Source organism: Pleurodeles waltl, chromosome 4_2 (assembly GCF_031143425.1).
Source record: "Pleurodeles waltl isolate 20211129_DDA chromosome 4_2, aPleWal1.hap1.20221129, whole genome shotgun sequence".
Lineage (NCBI taxonomy): Eukaryota > Metazoa > Chordata > Amphibia > Caudata > Salamandridae > Pleurodeles > Pleurodeles waltl.
Genome location: NC_090443.1, coordinates 914,913,298 through 914,927,069, shown reverse-complemented (window position 1 = coordinate 914,927,069; position 13,772 = coordinate 914,913,298). Strand labels below are relative to the sequence as shown.

Sequence of the window (13,772 nt, the reverse complement as noted above, 5' to 3'; positions counted from 1 at the left end):
GATGCAAGAGACAAGCATAAAAGAAAGAAAGCCCAGAGGAAGTGAGAATAAAAAGCCAAGATTAAGACAGAGGGAAAGAATGAATAATTGTAAGATAACATGATGTCATGATGAAGAGAAGAAAAGATGTATAGTGTATGCATGGAAAGAGAACTCAGCCTAACCAATCTACTGTTCACACAGTAGTTCTAAATGATACAACCAATGCTTCCCCTATCAAATATCATACTGAGATGAATCTAGTTGACAAAAAACAGTAAAAAGTAATTGGCCCAAATTTAAGAAAAGTTATGCTTTGTGTCATGAAGGGCCACTTTTCTTGCCACCATCAGCACCCCCCTAACGCCACCATCTGTGCGCCGTATTTAACATACATATGTTCCACCATGACACAGGTTAGGGACAATAGCATCATCATTTTTACGCTATTGTTGTACATTGCAGGCTTAGCGCTGGAATTGTTGGCGCTAATCCTGCAAGGTATGTAGGGGCCTATTGAGAATAATGTTGTGTCCCCCTTTTAACGCCTGCTCTGTGCAGGAGTTAAAAATGTCACTAAAATGGTGCAGTGGAATCTCATAGATTCCACTGCACCATTTTTGAAGTCCCCCTAACAGGGGGTGCATTGGGTTACAAAGTGGTGCACTGCGTGTATTGCACCAAATCTGGTCTGGCGATTTTGGCCTCGTTGAGCCACATTAGTGTCATCAAAAAAGACACTAATGTGGCACAGGGAGATGCCACGCCTTCTAAATCTGGGCTATTGTTTGTAAATGCATCCACCCCTTCGTGAAAGAGTTCTGTTGGCAGAAAAGCATACACTATGAAAGTTTTTCAATGTTTAACTCAAACTTCATTGCTGGCATTAAGGTGTCTTCAAAGTCTAGAATTACTAGACATTTGTTTCTGTCTTCAGGATTCTTTTTATGAAACACTACCTCCCGTCCCTCCCTTGCCTTCCTTTCCACTAATGAGGCTCCCTGCCTCCCCCTAGACTCCTCCCTTCCCCTTAAAAAAGCAACCCCACCACCTCCTGTTCTTTTTGTCTAGCCCCGCTGGACTTACCTTTTCCTTCTCCTCCACGGCGTGGCGTCGTCTTGACTCTCGACGAGCGCGGAGCACCTTGCTGGGAGTTTCCCGGCAGTCGCTTCTTCTTGTGGCAGGCGGCGCTGCCTTGGAGACGCGTCCTTGGAGTCGGCTGACGGAGTCGGTCGGCTCTATGATGCCTGGGGCTGTGCTTCCGGATCTTCGGCTCACGTTTGCTGGGCTGATGTGCCGGTTGGGAATATTTGTATTTTGGCGGTAGGACGGGCATTTCTACCCGCGTTTTTTATGGTTTTGGGTTAATTGATGCACTTTTTTCATTTGCTGATGTTGATTTGGGGGGGGGGGGGGCTTTCTCCAGTATTTTACTGGGTGCTGTTGGCCTCTTGGGTACATTTCTTGTTGGGATAATGTTGAGGCAGGTTCCTTCCAAGCGGCGCAGGATTGTTTCTTCTTCTTCTTCTTCGGGGGAGGATGTTGCGGTTCCCCTTCCCACTCCTGGTGGACACCAGGTTGCGCTAGGGGTTCCTGCGCCACTCATGTCCAGAGAGGAGGTTCAGGACATGATTGAGGTGGCTGTGTCTCGTGCTCTTCAGGCTGGAGCACCTAGACCTGGACGTTCTACGGCATCCCATCCTTCGGTGGCTGCAGAGGGGTCCTCTTCATCGGATGATAACACTCCTTCTACTTCTTCTGGTGGGAAGTATGTCTCCAGGGAGGAGATGTGGGAGGTTCTGATGCATGTTCGGGACAATTTAGGGTTTCCTGTTTTTCAACCATAGGGGACTGATTCACACTTGTTCCCTCAATATCAAACACCTTCAAGGTTTGCCATGCCTGTTCAGGGCCCTGTTAAGGATATGGTGTTCCGGAAGTGGAAAGATGTGGACAAGTCTCAGGTTCCGCGCTTCCTTCAGAAACTGTACTTACTGGAAGGGGAGGATGTGTTGCCACCTTCCGTTAAGCTTGATTCCATTTTGGCAACTTTAATTGGCAAGACGGCGATCAATCCGGAGGACTGTGTTCCTGCTGATGCCACTGACAGAAAGGTGGATTCGGGTCTGGAGAGGGCATTTGCGGCGGAGAATTTGGCCCTCAGAGCTGGTATTTTTTCTGCTTATTCTGCCCAATCCTTGATGCAGGATTTTGACAAACTGGCGGTAGCTGTTCAGGAGGTTCGGAGTGTTCGGAACTGCTGGGAGTTATGAAACAACAGGCCAGGTTGCTGGCGGACATGTCATCTGATGTTGTCTGCACTTCGGCTCTGGCTTTGGGAGCTTTGAATGGGGCTCGTAGGTCCCTCTGGTTAAGGATGTCAACGATCGCTGGGTGCTGGACATTGTGAACAATGGCTACGCCATAGACTTCGACGTAGTGCCTCCAGATACCGGGGTTCATCCTACTCCACTGCCTGCCAATGGTGCCCAGAGGCGGGCATTGTTGGAGGGGGTCTGGGACTTGCTTCTCAAGAGGGCCATATCCCCTGTTCCTGTGGGGGAGAGAGGTCTGGGCACTTATTCCATCTTGTTCCTGGTTCCAAAGGTGTCAGGGGGCTTTTTTCCTGTCCTCAATCTCAAGGGTGTGAATTCCTGGATCAAGACTGTACATTTCCGTATGCTTTCCATTCAGTCGATTTTTCCTCTGGTCAGTCCGGGGGATTTCCTGGGGTCTCTGGATCTGCAGGATTCTTACCTGCATGGTCCAGTGGCTCTGTCTTCTCAGAGGTTCCTACGCTTTGCGGTGGGCCAGGACCATTTTCAGTTTTGTGTTCTGCCATTTGGCCTCAAGTCCTCTCCATGGATTTTCACCAAGGTGCTGGCCCCTCTGGTAGCTCTTCTGCATTCCGAGGGGGTGTTTGTCCATCCTTATTTGGACGATATTCTGATTCAAGCTCCCACTCAGGTTCTGTTAAGGAGTCATGTGGCCCGGGTGCTGCCTTGGAGGCGCGTCATTGGAGTCGGCTGACGGAGTCGGTCGGCTCTATGGTGGCTGGGGCGGTGCTTCCGGATCTTCGGCTCACATTTGCTGGGCTGATGTGCCGGTTGGGAATATTTGCATTTTGGCGGTAGGACGGGCATTTCTACCCACGTTTTTTATGGTTTTGGGTTAATTGATGAACTTTTTTCATTTGCTGATGTTGATTTGGGGGGGGGGGGGGGGGGGGCTTTCTCCAGTATTTTACTGGGTGCTGTTGGCCTCTTGGGTACATTTCTTGTTGGGATAATGTCGAGGCAGGTTCCTTCCACGCGGCGCAGGATTGTTTCTTCTTCTTCTTCTTCGGGGGAGGATGTTGCAGTTCCCCTTCCCACTCCTGGTGGACACCAGGTTGCACTAGGGGTTCCTGCGCCTCTCATGTCCAGAGAGGAGGTTCAGGACATGATTGAGGTGGCTGTGTCTCGTGTTCTTCAGTCTGGAGCACCTAGACCTGGACGTTCTACGGCATCCCGTCCTTCGGTGGCTGCGGAGGGGTCCTCTTCATCGGATGATGATACTCCTTCTACTTCTTCTGGTGGGAAGTATGTCTCCAGGGAGGAGATGTGGAAAGATGTGGACAAGTCTCAGGTTCCGCGCTTCCTTCAGAAACTGTACTTACTGGAAGGGGAGGATGTGTTGCCACCTTCCTTGAAGCTTGATTCCATTTTGGCAACTTTAATTGGCAAGACGGCTGTCAATCCGGAGGACTGTGTTCCTGCTGATGCCACTGACAGAAAGGTGGATTCGGGTCTGAAGAGGGCATTTGCGGCAGAGAATTTGGCCCTCAGAGCTGGTATTTTTTCTGCTTATTCTGCCCAATCCTTGATGCAGGATTTTGACAAACTGGCGGTAGCTGTTCAGGAGGTTCGGAGTGTTCGGAACTGCTGGCAGTTATGGAACAACAGGCCAGGTTGCTGGCGGACATGTCATCTGATGTTGTCCGCACTTCGGCTCTGGCTTTGGGAGCTTTGAATGGGGCTCGTAGGTCCCTCTGGTTAAGGATGTCAACGATCGCTGGGTGCTGGACATTGTGAACAATGGCTACGCCATAGACTTCGACGTAGTGCCTCCGGATACCGGGGTTCATCCTACTCCACTGCCTGCCAACGGTGCCCAGAGGCGGGCATTGGTGGAGGGGGTCCGGGACTTGCTTCTCAAGAGGGCCATATCCCCTGTTCCTGTGGGGGAGAGAGGTCTGGGCACTTATTCCATCTTGTTCCTGGTTCCAAAGGTGTCAGGGGCTTTCTTCCTGTCCTCAATCTCAAGGGTGTGAATTCCTGGATCAAGACTGTACATTTCCGTATGCTTTCCATTCAGTCGATTTTTCCTCTGGTCAGTCCGGGGGATTTCCTGGGGTCTCTGGATCTGCAGGATGCTTACCTGCATGTTCCAGTGGCTCTGTCTTCTCAGAGGTTCCTACGCTTTGCGGTGGGCCAGGACCATTTTCAGTTTTGTGTTCTGCCATTTGGCCTCAAGTCCTCTCGATGGATTTTCACCAAGGTGCTGGCCCCTCTGGTAGCTCTTCTGCATTCCGAGGGGGTGTTTGTCCATCCTTATTTGGACGGTATTCTGATTCAAGCTCCCACTCAGGTTCTGTTAAGGAGTCATGTGGCCCGGGTTCTGTTGGTCCTGCAAAATCCCGTTTTTTTGGTCAACTGGGGGAAGTCAGATTTGGTCCCTTCCCAGGATCTGGTTTTTCTCGGGCCCTATTTCTGACTCTTCAAGGCTTGGTGACTGTGTCGGAGAAGCAGTTGTTGTGCTTCCAGTCAAAGGTGTTGTCGATCTTGTCGCTGCCTGCTCCCAGAGCCCTTCAGTGGTTTCGTCTGCAGGGTCATTTGGCGTCAGTGATTTTTCTGGTGACGTGGGCACGGTTTCATCTTCTTTCACTGAGTCGGGGTTTGTTCGCAGGGAGTTGGGTTGGTGGCTGGTGCCGGCTCATCTTCGTTTGGGGGTGTCTTCATCTCCTCCTCGCCCGGTGGTAGTGACAACCGATGCCAGCCTCTCCGGTTGGGGGGCTTGGCCGGGGTCGGCTCAGGTCCAGGGGTTTTGGTCGCCTCTGGAGGCCAGACGCTCCTCGAATTGGCGGGAGTTGAAGGCGGTGCTTCTTGCTCTGGTCTATTTTCAGGAATCTCTGAAGGGATTGGATGTTCTATCCGGACAGACAACTTGGTGACCAATTCTTACGTGAACAGGCAGGGAGGGACCAGGTCGTGGTCGCTGTTCCGCATTGCGAGGGACATTTTTGTTTGGGCGCGGGGTGGGTTCTATCTCTGTGAGCCACCTACATTCAGGGGGTGGTCAATGATCAGGCGGATCTTCTGAGCCAGGTCATTCCTTCGTCTCAGCTTTTCTCCCTCCGGTTGTCTCTGTTCCGTCGCCTGGTTCGCCTGTGGGGTCTTCCGGTGTTGGATGTGTTTGCCTCCCCAGAGAATGCAAAAGTGAGGCACTTTTGCTCCCGGTTTCGTTGTCATCAGGCTTGGGCGGTGGACGATGTCCTTGGCCTCAGGATCTTTTGTACGCATTTCCGCCCTTCCAGTTGCTCCGTGCGTTTCTGGTGAGGGTACGTCTTCTGAAGCCCAGGGTTCTCTTGATCGCGCCCCACTGGCCACGGGCGAATTGGTTTCAGTTGCTTTGGTTGATGGCATCCGGTCACATGTGGACTCTTCCTCTCTGTCCCTCGCCTCTGGAGTTTCCTTGCCTCCCAATGGGGTTGTTGCTGCAGTTACACTTGACGGCTTGGAAGTTAAACGGAGGGGATTGACGAGCTTAGGGGTTCTGGTCGCTTTGAGTTCTACTTTGCTGGCTTCGCGGCGTCGTTCCACGTTGCTGTCTTATGGTCGGCAGCGGAAGGTTTTTTCTTCCTGTAGTTTGCGGCATAGGTTGGATCCTACGGCAGTTTCTCTGTTTGAGGTGATGCAGTTTCTGCAGGATGGGGCCCAGTTGGGTTTGTCTGTGGCTTCACTGCGTGTGCAGTGGGCTGCGATTCAGGCTTTTAGGGGTCCCTGACATAATCTGTCTGATGAGAGTCATTTGATGCCTTGGTTTTTCCAGGGCCTTCTTAACTTGTTTCCTCGTTGAGTGCGGGCTTTTCCTTCCTGGGATCTTTCTTTGGTGTTGGATGCTTTGACTGTTCCTCCCTTTGTTCCTCTGTATTCCTGTGACTTACATCATCTTTCTTTGAAGACTTTTTTTCTGGTGGCCATTACTTCAGCCCGTCGTTTGGGGAAGTTGGGGGCGTTTTCCTTTTTCTAAGGTTTTTCCTGATCGGGTTGTGCTTGTTCCGGTTCCTTCGTTTGTTCCCAAAGTGATTTTGGCTTTCCATGCTCGACAGGAGGTTATCCTTCCTGCTTTTTGTCCAGATCCTTCCTTGGATGAGGAGGTTCGGTTGCATTCTTTGGATGTACGTCGGTCTTTGTTGGAATAGCTACTAGTGGTTGCTCTTTTCCGGAAGGGTGATTCCCTGTTTGTTAATTTTGGTCCGGTTCGGAATGGGGAGAAGCCGTCCACTGCTTCCTTGAGTCGTTGGGTTCGCTCTCTGATTTTGATGGCTTACTCTTTGAAAGGGGTTGTTCCACCACAGGGGATACAGGGCAGTTCTACCAGGGGAATGGCTGCTACGGTGGCGGAGCTGCAGGGTGCTTCTGTGGTGGAAATTTGCAGGGTCGCTACTTGGGCCTCACCTTCTACCTTTGTTCGTCATTACAGACTGGCGGACTTGGGCGGTTTGGAGTCTGTATTGGGTCACTGTGTCTTGTCCTCTAGGATGTAATAGGGGGGTGGTTGTCCGTTGTACTTTTTGGTTGTGATTAAACTTGTTAAAACTCAGTGTCCGTCTCCTGTTTTTCTCTTGCTATGTCTCATTGGTGGAAAGGAAGGCGAGGGAGGGACGGGAGGTAATGCGTCCATTACTTACAATAATGGCATTACTCCTAGTCCTACTCCCTCGCCTTCCTTTCCGTTCCCTCCCGCCCTCCCAGTACAGACCGCCTGAGTTGCTGTTTGGGCTTGTTTCTGTACAGGAGGTGGTTGTGGTGGGGGGGGGGTATTTGTTAAGGGGAAGGGAGGGGCTTAGGGGGAGGCAGGAAGCCTCACTGGTGGAAAGGAAGGCGAGGGAGTAGGACTAGGAGTAATGCCATTATCGTAAGTAATGGACGCATGAATATCTTGCTCGCATTAATGAATAAAAACCTGTCTCACTAGAATAGAGGTCTTCAAATCTGGGGGGTGTCCCCACAGGGGTCTGTGGTAGTGCTAGCAGGATGGCACAAATGCCTCAGTAAATACTTATAAATGAAGATGGCCTGAAAAGCGAACTTTGTTTATTTTTACTTTCCAGGCCGCCTTAATTTACATGAAGTTTAAAGTGCACTTAAAAGTAAAGCAACTGTGATCCTAAGCACTGTGGTGGCCGAGTCAAGGACATGGCTCAAAATAGCAAAATATTCTAAAATGATTTTGTTGTATTTTTACTCATAGCAACTGCATTTAAAATAATGTACACAGCCTAGAAATACTGGCCCAGTGGAATGGGCAGAGGAGTAGGTATCATTGGTGCTGCAGGTCCATTGGCACCAGAAGCCAGTGGTGTGGTGGAGGGCCCAAGTAAACCCCTATTAAGGCTTTTTACTCATTTCTTTCTTGCATTAGGGCTTAGCACATCGTTACTGTGCCAGTGTTTTTTTTCTGCACAGAGCCAATGGCCCAAGAGAGACGAAAGCTGGAGCAGAGGAGACCCGTTAGCTTTAGGCTTCAGATAGAGGGCAGAAAGGAGGATGGGGAAGGGCTTTAAAAGGGGCAGATGAGACTTCCCTCTTCTGAAGATAGTAGATTTCATTAGTGAAGCATGCAATGTGGCAATGGGACCCAAGAGTGAGAAGGACCCACTGCATCACAATTGTGACTGTTCTTACTATACAATAGAGACATGGGGAAAGCATTATGGATGAGGGCACCCTTGCTGCAGAGAGGTGGGAAACATGTTGGAGCTCATTTTCTTTCTGAAAGGGACAGACAGTCTGTTTTAAGACTGTAGTGATGCCCAGACGTGGTGGGGAATGGGTGGAAGAGGCAGAGGAGACAGCCTGCTATTCAGAGAAGCAGCTATCATTAGTGCAGAAGGTGAAGTTGCATTGGGACCCAAGAGTATGAGGGTCTTACAAGACCTCAATTAGTGAGAGTAGTGTTTTTATCTAGTTCACTTTTTTGTGTGTTTGCTATTTTATATGTCTCACATTTAGTGTGGAGGATTGAATCCTGGTTGGAGCAATGGAGAATAGAGACGTGTGCATGTTTAGTGCTAAGAGGTCCCAGTCTGTGACAGAAAGCACTATGACTATGTAAGTCATTATTTTAAACTTGTATTGCACACATTGTAAGATAGGCTGCTGCAAAATAATAGATTTTAGTAATATCCATATTGTAGTGCAATTTTATTGTATAACTGTCCTTTAAAAGCACAGACTTTAAAGCTCAGCTGGTAACTCCCTTAGAGTACCACTCAAAAAGAATAAGGGCCTGATTTAGATCTTGGTGGAGGAGAATACTCTGTCAGAAACGTGACTGATTTTCCATCTGCCTTATTACAAACCAATAATAAGGTGGACGGGATACTCTTCACGTTTGTGGTGGAGTATTCCACCGCCAAGATCTAAATCGGGCCATAACTCAATATGTAGCTTAGCATGAGTATGAATGGAAAAGAAGAATAGAAAGTTTGCTATATTTTGGAGTACCACTTGAAGCACAAACATTAATAATGAAACCACCTTTATGCAGTCTGTAGATGCCACTAGGTGACATTTAAACCTCCCATGAAACCAGGAAATACCACATCTTTTCATATGATTGACTGAAAAATAAAAATGTTCAAGACTCTGCAAGATGCGAGGTTTTCATTTTTATCAAATATGTTATAATAAAATTTTAGAAACTGGATCCCACCAAGAGGGGTATGGTTGAGTCTCTGTAGCCCCTGTCTGCATCATATCTGTGTATTATTCGCTAGCATGCTACTTAACAGGTTCAACCTTGATAGAGTTCTGTTAATTTTACAGAATTAACAGTCATTAGGTCTGGCTTGTGCAAAAGATTACTAAATGTATCTAAGTTCATGTATTCTTTCTGTCAGAACTCCACAAAAGTCAATACATGCTGCTCCTTTTCTTTAAAAAAAAGGTGCGCAAATCTACTTCCTTATCAGACTGCAGTCAGGACACAGCATACTCAGGTCACACACTAGTAGTAAAAGAAACAACTAACACTGTCGTCACATCATGACAAACAAGCCAGTACCCTTACATGATACAGCTATATAATCTCTCTTGGCCTCATTCTGATTGTGCTGGTAATCTCAAACACATGCAGTATTACTGCATTATCTCCCATTCGGTGGTGCAGAGTTTGGAATGGGGGGATTGGTAAGACATCTGGCAAATACTCTACCTTACAGTAGCGGTATTAACTAGGTGTAGAGTTACCTACCCAAATAACATACTGAATCTCAGTGTATGAAGTGTCAGGGAGAACACACCTGAGCATCAGGACTGTGAAGATTCATAATGCAGCAGTGAAGATAATACCAGGACCCAGGATGTGCATCACATACAGTGGTCATGTGAAAAAGTTAGCAAATTCTAAGGCTGTGCGCAGCAGTAGTGGTTGTGTGACATTTACAGATCCCTAACGATGTGTGAATCAGCAGTAGTTGTGTTACACAATTTCTAAGGCTGTGCACAACAACAGTAGTCCCATAAAAATGCACACAGTCCCTAAGGCTGTGCTTATCAGTAATAGTTTTGCAAACGTTTTCATGAGCTCATGAAGGATCATGCATATCATATGCATGGAACAATTCACCCATCTGTGCCGATGAAGGCCAGCTCTGAGAAGCAACTCTGCCACTTTGTCTTTGCACTGTTGCAATATTAGGACATGGTATGTTGTTGCACCTGCTAGCTCATAGACTAATAATCTTGCACCTTCTCTACTGTCGCTCCAAGGCACCTCTTTGGCAGACACTATTAGACAAGTAGAAGCTCTTTACTAGTGATATGCAATACTTGGATAATTTGCTTTGGCTTTACTACATGAAATTCTGCAATAGTTATAGAAATTGCAAAACTGGCATCGTCCTCTATTGTGGACACAAGGATGCATTCTGTGCAAAAATGCATGTTGCAAAATGGGTCCTGCTCTTTTAGCATGCCCATATTTTTTGCTTTTTGATGACCCGGTTTTGGACTTTTTACTGTGGGTGAATCTCACCAATTATGTCTCACCCACAGTAATCACATGGTAAACAAATTGTGCATGCTTACCACCAGTGTAAGCTTTTTAAGATAAGGCTGCTGTGACACATGTAGGGTAAGGAGTACTTGGTTAATTACGTAAAAATGTGTGCACACATGTGTGTGCATACATGTCTGGCCTGCCCATGTGAGACTACCGTAATGTGCAGCCTGGTAACTATGCACAGGTAGCCTGGAACTGAGGGGGCTCTGCCGGGTTTGATATTGCCTTAAAGTGTGCCTTATAATACTAGTAGGCACTCACAGGTAAATTCAGTATGGTTTACTGTTTTGTCTGCAGTGACACATTATTATGCACGTACGGGAAATCTGCCTTAGGGTGCAATTTTGCTTTATTTTGGCCTAAGAAGTCTAGGAAGATGTCAAACAGGCATGAAAAGTGTGCACTTTGTTCAAATAATCAAATCACAAGCAGATTTATGTACATCTTATGGGTCGTCAAGAAATTTCATATGTCTCTGACTCAGCTTAGGATCAGAGGCCAGGTCTTTTGTCACTCTGCTGAAGAAAGTTAATTATTCTGCTCCCAGCTGAGGGAACAAAGACTGCCCCACACAAAAGGGGTAACTTACAGTGCTTTCCTCAGCTCCTGAAAAGGAATGGGTGGGGAAAAATCTGTATTTATTTATTACTGTCACACTGTGTACGGACTGATGATAGCACAGGTCCACTAAACAAAGGAGGAAGCCCAGACAACAGGATCCACTAGAGTACAGGGGGGTTCCTATTCGAAGTGTTGGTGTGAAAGACCCTGGCAGTGACGTTAACTAGGGGTAGAGCTGAGGCTCCCAGAGGAGATGTAACGAGTGACTTCTAGATGGTGCCATCTTTAACTGTCCCAGAATGCCGTGCTGAAGGCTGGGACAAGGGTAGAGGGGTAATGTGACAATCTAGGATTGGCTAGGGGTGACTAGCCTCTGGAACCTTTCACTCCCATTTAAGTACTCTTGCACAAGGGAGAGTAAGGGCCTTTTCCTGGAACTGGTCAGCGTCAACAGACATGGACAACTGGAAGGAGAAGCCCCCTAATGCGTAAGGACTGACCCTGAAGACCAGTTTTGGAAAGATTAGACTCCACTTCTCCCCAGAGGCCCTGCAAGATGTACAGGATTCCATGGGTTCTATGGAGGGCGCAGCAGAAAAGGCTGGAGCAGGGAGCCAATGAGACCAGTTTCCTGCAGAGTGATCCCCTTTAGCGGCCAAGAAGTATACAGTAACTGATCCTGGTGGTTAGAGTTTGCCACCAGGAGTAAAATGAGTGATCAAAATAGCCCCAACTGGCCCCAATTATGGCGTTTAAAAGATTTGACCTTTGAACCCCTGTTTGAGGAAAGAGTATGTGGTGCTCCACTATATTTCCTTAAATTACCCCCGGGGTAGGCTAGGGCCCAGGAGTCCGTGTAAGATTAATTTATTGTGCAGATCAGAGAGAGCATTGTGGTGTCCCCTATCAAATCATTCATTGCTGATGGGGGCTCCCATCTCTGCTGTGCCGCTACTCCTGGTTATGGGGCCTTGCGAGTGGGAAGTAGGGACTCTGATGGTAGCAGTAAGAGGAGGTGAGCAGGACTGTGTGGCTCCTGCTTGTAGGGAGCTTAAGAGCTGGTGAGGCATCGGGATGTGGGCTCCCTGCGCTGTCACAACCTAAATAAAGGCTAGGGATGGCCTGAGTGGAACAAGGGCACCCCGTTTTAAAAGAATAATAAAGGGAAAATAAACAAGAAAAAAACGTGCAGGCTCCCAAATGCAGCAGGGGACGCGCTGTTCAAATATTCACTGCTCCATGGCTTGGAGCATCCTATAATGCTTCAAGGAAGTTTATTTGCATACATTTCTTGCCTTGTAGTAACCCGGGATAGCATGGGTACCGCCAACTAATTCAGGAATGGTTGTGGGTGGTCTATAGGAGTTACAGCTGCTCCTAAAAGGAGCTTTTGAAAACTGACCCCACATTTGCGGGGCCAAGGAAAGGAAATGTTGACACATCTGGCGTTTCTGGCTGAAATTCAGCACTCCCATTCTTGGAGCATTTGTTCTTCAGCTGAGAGTGCAGTGGTCTCGAAGGGCTTGTTCTATAGCTGCATTTTATGTGACTTGACGTGTACAAAAAGACAGACGTTATCTTTATTTTCAATGATTTATTAATCATTTATGCTGACTGTGATTATTAATGTTGAAATGCTTTTTTTACAATAATGATTGCACTTATACATGGTTATTACAGAATAAAGTGGAATGGTGGTGGGCATAACATGTGGGTTAATTGTTGTGTTATGTGATGCACCTTTAACAAAGCCCAAGGACTTGCTTTATATAATTGATCTGGTGATTTCTGACAAAGTTAATAGACTTGTGTTATATGTTGTTTTCATGAGCACTTGACAAAGCCATTAGACCTAGTTCATTTTAAATAATATACCCTTATTTTGTGATGCTCTATTTGGTATAGGTAGGAGGGGTACTGTGATTGTGGGGAGTCATGATCCTTTTGGCATCAAATGCGATTTCATCTTGTCATCTAAGGTATTTTGAAACTGCTTTGTGTATATATTTGTAAATGAATGCATAGTATTTTGTAGTGTGTGTTTATTAAATGTACTTTTCCTTTCCTAAAGAAGAAACACTGACTGGGCAATAATTTATTGAGTGTTGTTATTGCATGCCAGTGAACGGTGATTACTAGCCCACACCATCTCCCCTGAGTAGGCCTTGGACTGTTTTGCTTCCCACTACCATGAAAGTGTCAAGCTCTACAACGGGGCACTTGGTTCCCAGTTAAGGGGAAATTGTAGACCTTTTACTTGTGCAGGCCTCACACCCTGCACAACTAATAACCCAGATTATTACAATGCAAAATAACACAAGAGTTATGAACAGTCACTTGTATTCTGGTCATTTACATTGTTCCTGTGCTCTGGTGCTAAAATGTTGGCAGTAATGTGGTGTAGCTATGCCATGTGTCATAATGATGTAATTTCAAGGAGTTTGAGCAGCAAATGTAATGTGAAATTGATAAAATTCTGCAAAAGTATGCCTGAGACTACTCTTCACCTCATGATTCAGGGATGTTTTAGAGAAAGTATAGTACTGTGCATTACTAAGGGTGGACACATACCTGAGAGATGGCTTCATATTTACAGCTTACAGTTAGTTAAGAAGGTGGCTTAATACAAAATGAATGAGAATGTAGGCCCTGAATACCACAGATATTACCAGTGAATGAGAAGGGCATTTAGTGGGGGGTGAGAGAGCCGGAGGGATGGCAGTTATTGTATAGTGAAGTAAGGGCACAGTCTCAGTTACAGGTAGGTCGTTCTCGCTCTTAGGACAGCTAAACTTACATGGAGGTCATTCTCACTCTTAGGAACACTGATGGAGAAACTAAGAGCCACATGTACAAATGTTGGGTTTTGTGACTCGCAAATTGCGAGTGTTAGCAACTCGCAA

General features: G+C 47.0%; 1 protein-coding gene across 2 annotated transcripts in view; it reads left to right on the top strand.

Annotated features, from left to right (window-relative positions):
- The window catches only part of SLC5A9 (solute carrier family 5 member 9), a 763,977-nt gene that overhangs the window by 317,504 nt on the left and 432,701 nt on the right, over positions 1-13,772 (top strand). The window lies entirely within an intron of this gene.